Source organism: Eriocheir sinensis, chromosome 6, assembly GCF_024679095.1.
Source record: "Eriocheir sinensis breed Jianghai 21 chromosome 6, ASM2467909v1, whole genome shotgun sequence".
NCBI lineage: Eukaryota > Metazoa > Arthropoda > Malacostraca > Decapoda > Varunidae > Eriocheir > Eriocheir sinensis.
Window position 1 is genome coordinate 10,073,390 of NC_066514.1, and position 6,596 is coordinate 10,079,985.

A 6,596-nucleotide genomic window follows, 5' to 3' on the forward strand; every position below is an offset into this window, starting at 1 on the left:
GAGAGTGCTGAAGCCCTTCAAAGACCCTTCCCATGTCCTCACTAACCGTTTCCCTTTTGTCTCATCAACACCAGAGAGCAGTTCATCATGCTCTTTAAAGACAGTTCCTCTCTCTTTCTACACCACACTACACTCACAAAACACACACACCTTTTCCCAAAATTCAAAATTCAACATGGCAAAAAAAAAAAATAACTGCCTCGGAGTCCACCATAAATTCTTCTGGCTGCCGACCTGAGAGGTGTCCTGATAACTCCTCGAACCTCCTCCTTCTCAATTTCTGCAACATTCACGGTCTCCGTTCTAATTTTCATTCTGTGGAACACCATCTCTCCTCCTCTAAACCTCACCTTCTCTTCCTCACCGAAACACAGGTTTCTGAGGCTACGGACAGCAACCTCTACTCTGTTCCCTCCTACTATCTCTATCCTAAATTTCAATCCAAAGCTGGATGTTGCGCCTACGTGCGCAACGACATCACTTGCTCTCGTGCCCACGACCTTGACTCTTCTGAATTCTCCACCATCTGGCTAAGACTTCATTGTCAATCTATTACTAAATACATCTGTGCTGTTTATCTCTCACCTAACTCTACTAACTATGTAAAACTCTTTGACTATTTGAACTTTAAAGTGGAGCGCATCTTGACCCACTCTCCCTTCGCTGAAATTTCCATCTTGGGAGATTTCTATGTTCACCACCAGCTTTGGTTTTCATCCTCTTTCACTGACCAGCCTGGTGAACAAGCCTACAACTTTGCTATCCTCAACGACCTAGAGCAGTTGGTTCAGCACCCTATTCGTATTCCTGACCGTCTTGGAGACAGGCCAACATTCTAGACCTCTTCCTTACCTCTAATCCTTCTGCTTACTCTGTCAAACTGTTCTCTCCGTTGGGCTCCTCCGATCATAACCTTATTTCTGTATCCTGTCCCATCGCTCCTGTACATCCTCTGGACCCACCGAGGAGGCGATGCTTCTGGCATTTTGCTTCAGCTCGGTGGGACGACCTGAGGATGTACTTTTCCGATTTCCCGTGGAATGATTACTGCTTCCAGGAGAGAGACCCCTCTGTGTGTGCTCAGCGCATCACAGAGGTGATTGTCTCTGGAATGGAGGCATACATTCCACCTACTTTCTCTACTCCTCATGCTAAAAAGCCTTGGTTTAATCATGCTTGTTCACGTGCTATTAGAGACAGAGAGGCAGCTTACAAACAGTTCCAGAACCTTCGAACTCCCACTAACTTTGATCTATACATTTCAGCCCGGAATCGTGCCAAATCTATTCTCCGACCTACAAAAACTTCTTTCATAAATAGAAAATGTCAACACCTTGCTTCTTCTAATTCTTCCCGTGACTTCTGGCATCTAGCCAAAAATATCTCCTCCAATTTCACTTCTTCCTCTTTCCCTCCTCTTCTTAACCCTGACGGCAGCACTGCCGTCTCATCTGTCTCTAAGGCTGAACTCTTCGCTCAAACTTTCTATAGGAACTCCACTTTGGACGATTCTGGGCATATTCCTCCTACTCATCCCCCCTCTGACTCCTTTATGCCTGTTATTAAGATTCTTCCTAATGATGTTTTATATGCCCTCTCTGGCCTCAACTCTCAGAAGGCTTATGGACCTGATGGAGTGCCTCCTATTGTCCTTAAAAACTGTGCTTCTGTGCTGACACCCTGCCTGGCCAAACTCTTTCGTCTCTGCCTATCAACATCTATCTTTCCTTCCTGCTGGAAGTATGCCTTTTTACAGCCTGTGCCCAAGAAGGGTGACCGCTCCAATCCCTCAAACTACCGCCCAATAGCTTTACTTTCATGTCTATCTAAAGCTTTTGAATCAATCCTTAACCGGAAGATTGAAAAGCATCTTTCCACTTCTAATCTTCTTTCTGATCGCCAGTATGGATTCCGCAAGGGGCGTTCTACTGGCGATCTTCTTGCTCTCTTAACTGACTCTTGGTCATCTTCTCTTAGCAGTTTCGGTGAAACTTTCTCTGTTGCGCTAGACATATCGAAAGCCTTCGATAGAGTCTGGCACCAGTCTTTGCTTTCTAAACTGCCCTCTTTCGGATTCTATCCCTCTCTCTGTTCCTTTATCTCCAGTTTCCTTTCCGGCCGTTCTATCTATGCGGTGGTAGACGGTCACTGCTCTTCCCCTAAACCTATCAACAGTGGCGTTCCACAGGGCTCTGTCCTATCACCCACTCTCTTCCTGTTATTCATCAATGATTTTCTTTCCATAACAAACTGTCCTGTCCACTCATACGCCGACGACTCCACTCTGCATTATTCAACTTCTTTCAATAGAAGACCATCAAAACAGGAAGTACACGACTCCAGACTGGAGGCTACAGAACGCTTAACCTCAGACCTTGCTATCATTTCCGATTGGGGCAGAAGGAACCTTGTGTCCTTCAATGCCTCAAAAACTCAATTTCTCCACCTATCAACTCGACACAATCTTCCAAACACCTATCCCCTATTCTTCGACAACACTCAGCTCTCACCTTCATCAACACTAAACATCCTCGGTCTATCCTTAACTCAAAATCTCAACTGGAAACTTCACATCTCCTCTCGCTAAACCAGCTTCCTCGAGGTTGGGCGTTCTGTATCGTCTCCGCCAGTTCTTCTCCCCCGCGCAGTTGCTATCCATATACAAGGGCCTTGTCCGCCCTCGTATGGAGTATGCATCTCACGTGTGGGGGGGCTCCACTCACACAGCTCTTCTGGACAGAGTGGAGGCTAAGGCTCTTCGTCTCATCAGCTCTCCTCCTACTGATAGTCTTCTACCTCTTAAATTCCGCCGCGATGTTGCCTCTCTTTCTATCTTCTATCGATATTTCCACGCTGACTGCTCTTCTGAACTTGCTAACTGCATGCCTCCCCCCCTCCCACGGCCCCGCTGCACACGACTTTCTACTCATGCTCATCCCTATACTGTCCAAACCCCTTATGCAAGAGTTAACCAGCATCTTCACTCTTTCATCCTTTACACTGGTAAACTCTGGAACAATCTTCCTTTATCTGTATTTCCTCCTGCCTACGACTTGAACTCTTTCAAGAGGAGGGTATCAGGACACCTCTCCTCCCGAATTTGACCTTGCTCTTGGCCACCTCTTCTGGTTCTTTTATGGGAGCAGCGATTAGCGGGCTTTTTTTTTCTGTGCCCTTGAGCCTTTGTTGTAAAAAAAAAAAAAAAAAGAGTAGAAAAGCAACGTTTTGGAGCCATCTGATTAAAGTAAAATCACTTAGGTTTAAGGACAGACCACCTAGTCTGGACCATGGGGTCTGTGGGGTCTGATTTTCTATGTCATTCTATATATGTAAGTCTCTCTCTCTCTCTCTCTCTCTCTTTTTTTTTTTATTTAAACAGAGCTTACAGAAGATTGTGCTAAAGTTGAAGGTTTTAAGCTTCATCTATCTATAGCTACATACAAGACACATTGAATTACTGCCTAGAAGTCCTAATCCAGCTGTTCATCTCCCGCTTGAAGACTTGAAGTGACGCGCGATGGTGGAGGTCGGTGTGGCGAACAAGCTGGTTCCACAGGCGGCTGTAGCGGGGCTGGAAGGAGCGGAAGTGGTGTTCTATCCTGGAGAAGGGTACAGCCACTTGTTCCTGTCTGTGGGGTGCTGCTCGGGTGGAGTGTATGGGGGTTGGGGGCGCGGGGAGCTTGAGAGCTGCCACGTGGGGTGTGTTTAGGTTGTGTGCCTTGAACATTACACACAGGCCTGCCACATCCCTGCGCTCCTGGAGAGGTTGCATGGAGCCACGCGCGTGCTGAGGACCTGTGCGCTGTATCAGACGCTGGGCTCTGGCCTGGACACGGTCCAGCGTTGCAAGGTAGGATGGAGGGCAGGAGGACCAGGCGAGGGGGGAGTACTCCATGAGGGGGCGTACTTGTGCCTTGTAGAGCACCTCAGTCCCTTTGGCGTCAAGTAGATGGGAGATGCGCCGTACACAGCTGAGTTTCCATGCTGCATTTTTTGATATTTTTTTAGCATGGTTGGTGAAGGAGAGTCCTGCGTCGAACTCCACTCCGAGAATGGAGATGGAGTCTTGAAGGGGTAGCGTTTTCCCCTCCAGTTGTATCACCGGTACGGGTAGATTGTTGATATCTCGCCTGCGGGATATTACCATTGCTTGTGTTTTGTCAGGGGCCAGGGTGACTTGCCAGCAGCCGCTCCAGGCGATAATTTTGTCGAGTGCCACGTTGATGCAACACACTGTGCCTTGCCAGTCCTGTCTGTCGCTGGTGAAGGGAAGGGTGCAGTCGTCAGCGTACGCCTGGGCCTCAGGGATGAGCTGGAGAAAGTCACTGAAATAAACATTCCACAGTAGAGGCCCTAGTACGCTGCCCTGGGGCACGTTTGCATTGATGGGGTGCTGGCTTGAGGTGTGGCCGTTAATCACCACCTGTAACGCCCTGTCCTGGAGGTAGTTCCCAATGAGTTGCAGGAGGGTGCCTCGCACACCTAGGCTCTTCAGCTTGGCGATGAGGCCTTAGTGCCAAACACTGTCGAAGGCTCCGGCTATGTCAAGAGCCACGACGAAGGTGTCGAGTCCCCTGTCCAGCGAGTGGTTCCATGAGGCAGAGTTAAGGAGCAGCAGGTCTGCAGCAGATCTTCCATGCCGGAAGCCGAATTGCTTGGAGTTGAGGAGATGGTGGGCATCGAGGAAGGCCGTGAGTTTGGTTGTTATAAGGGACTCCAAGATTTTCCCAACAGTGGAGAGGAGGGATACTGGGCGGTAGTTCTTTGGGTCCTGTTTGCCTTTTTTCTTGTATATGGCCACCACTCTTGCTTTCTTCCAAAGTGTGGGCCACTTGGAGGTGGAAAGGATGTTATTGAAGATGGTGGTAAGTGGTAGGGCAAGCTAGCCGGCGCATCTTTTTACCAGGTGAGGGCTGATGTTGTCAGGCCCTAGGGCTTTCTTGGGGTCTATTTGCAGCAGCAGATTTTTCACCTCCTCTTTGGTGACAGTGAGACTCTCCAGAGAGGCCCTGGTGAGGGATGGCAGCTTCGGGGGGGCGCGGAGGGGATCAGGTACTGACATTTTGGAAGAGAAGTGCGCCGCCAGTAGCTCCGCCTTGTCTTTGTCGCGCATAGCCACTGACCCATCTGGCCTGACGAGGGGTGGGATGGCGTTGTCGGCTGAGAGGCCTTGTTGTTGTTTCACTCCACTCCACCACTCCTTGCAACCCACAGACTGGCCGCTGAGCTTGGTCTTCATTACCTCCTTCCAGCGTTGTATAGCCTGTTTTTGCACCCGGCTCATGTTCTTGCAGCCTTTTTGTGTAAGGTTTTATTATGCTGAGAAGGATTGGACTTGTAACGCAGCCAAGCCCTACTCTTGGTGTCCGCGGCTATCCTGCACTGATAGCCGAACCAGGGCTGATCATTTGGTTTTGATTTATATGACTGGCTGGGCACATATTCTTGTTGCAGAGACAGAAGAAGGTTTGTTAAGTTCTCCACTTGGGTGTTGACGTCTCCGTGGAGGATATCCGTCCACACGATGGAGTCCAGATTTGCCTTCAGGCTGTTCCAATCTCCCCGGGACCACAACCAGTTCACACGGGCGGTGGCTCCGTCGTGTTCTATTGAGGTCTTGATGGTGGTGAGCACATCAGAATGGTCAGAGGAGCCAACCATACCTAGGGGATGACAGGTGACCACTTCCTCTGGCAGGTCTGTAATGACTGGGTCCAGGGAGGAGCCGGAGATATGTGTAGGGAAATCAACGTGGTTCATGAGGCCGTACATGGTCAAAAGGTCTTCGAACTGCCTTGCCACCAAGTACTGATTCATGTCCCCCACCACAATGAGATGTTTGCAGGAATGCTGGAGCAGAAGGGTGTCGAGATTTGTGTGGAGGAAGTGGATGGGGTCGCTCCCCTGCCACTATGGCCGGTAGCATACACAGAGCAGGATGGAGTCGCGTTGTCTTGTCCACAGCCTGAAGAATGCCATTTCGAGGTGGCGTTGCATGTCGACATCGAGGGCCTCCACAGCAAGACCGTCACGGAAGCAGACTGCGATTCCCCCGAAGGTACCGTGGGCTCGGTCTCTTCGGTGCCATCTAGAGTACCCTTGAATATGCCCAAAGTTGGCGGGAATGGTGGGATTGAGAAAGGTCTCCACTGTGGCTATGATGTCTGGGGAGTGCGGGATAACATAAGAGTGTTTTAGATCTCCTATGTTAGTTTGGAGGCCTCTGATGTTAGTAAACATAATCGTCAGTTTCTCTTGGAAGGTTGGGTCTGCCGGCATAATTCCAAGGTGTGTAGGGGTGTTGAGAGGGATGAGGTGCTTGGCGCTGAGACGCTTGGTAACTGGGGAGAGGAGGCTGTGTGAGGTGCTTGTTTAGGGTCTCGATAAGGAGGGAGGTGACGGCTGTCTGCTCGGACAACTGGCGGTAGATCTTTTCGTCCCTTTCTTGGGCATGGGAGGCACGGCAGTTAGCTGTGGTGTGACCTTCGCGGTAGCAGTAGTCGCACCAGCTTAGCCAGCGGCAGGTGCCTCTAGTATGGCCACTCCTCTTGCACACTGTTTTCTTAAGAAGCTTTTAGACATAAAAGACTTGTGTT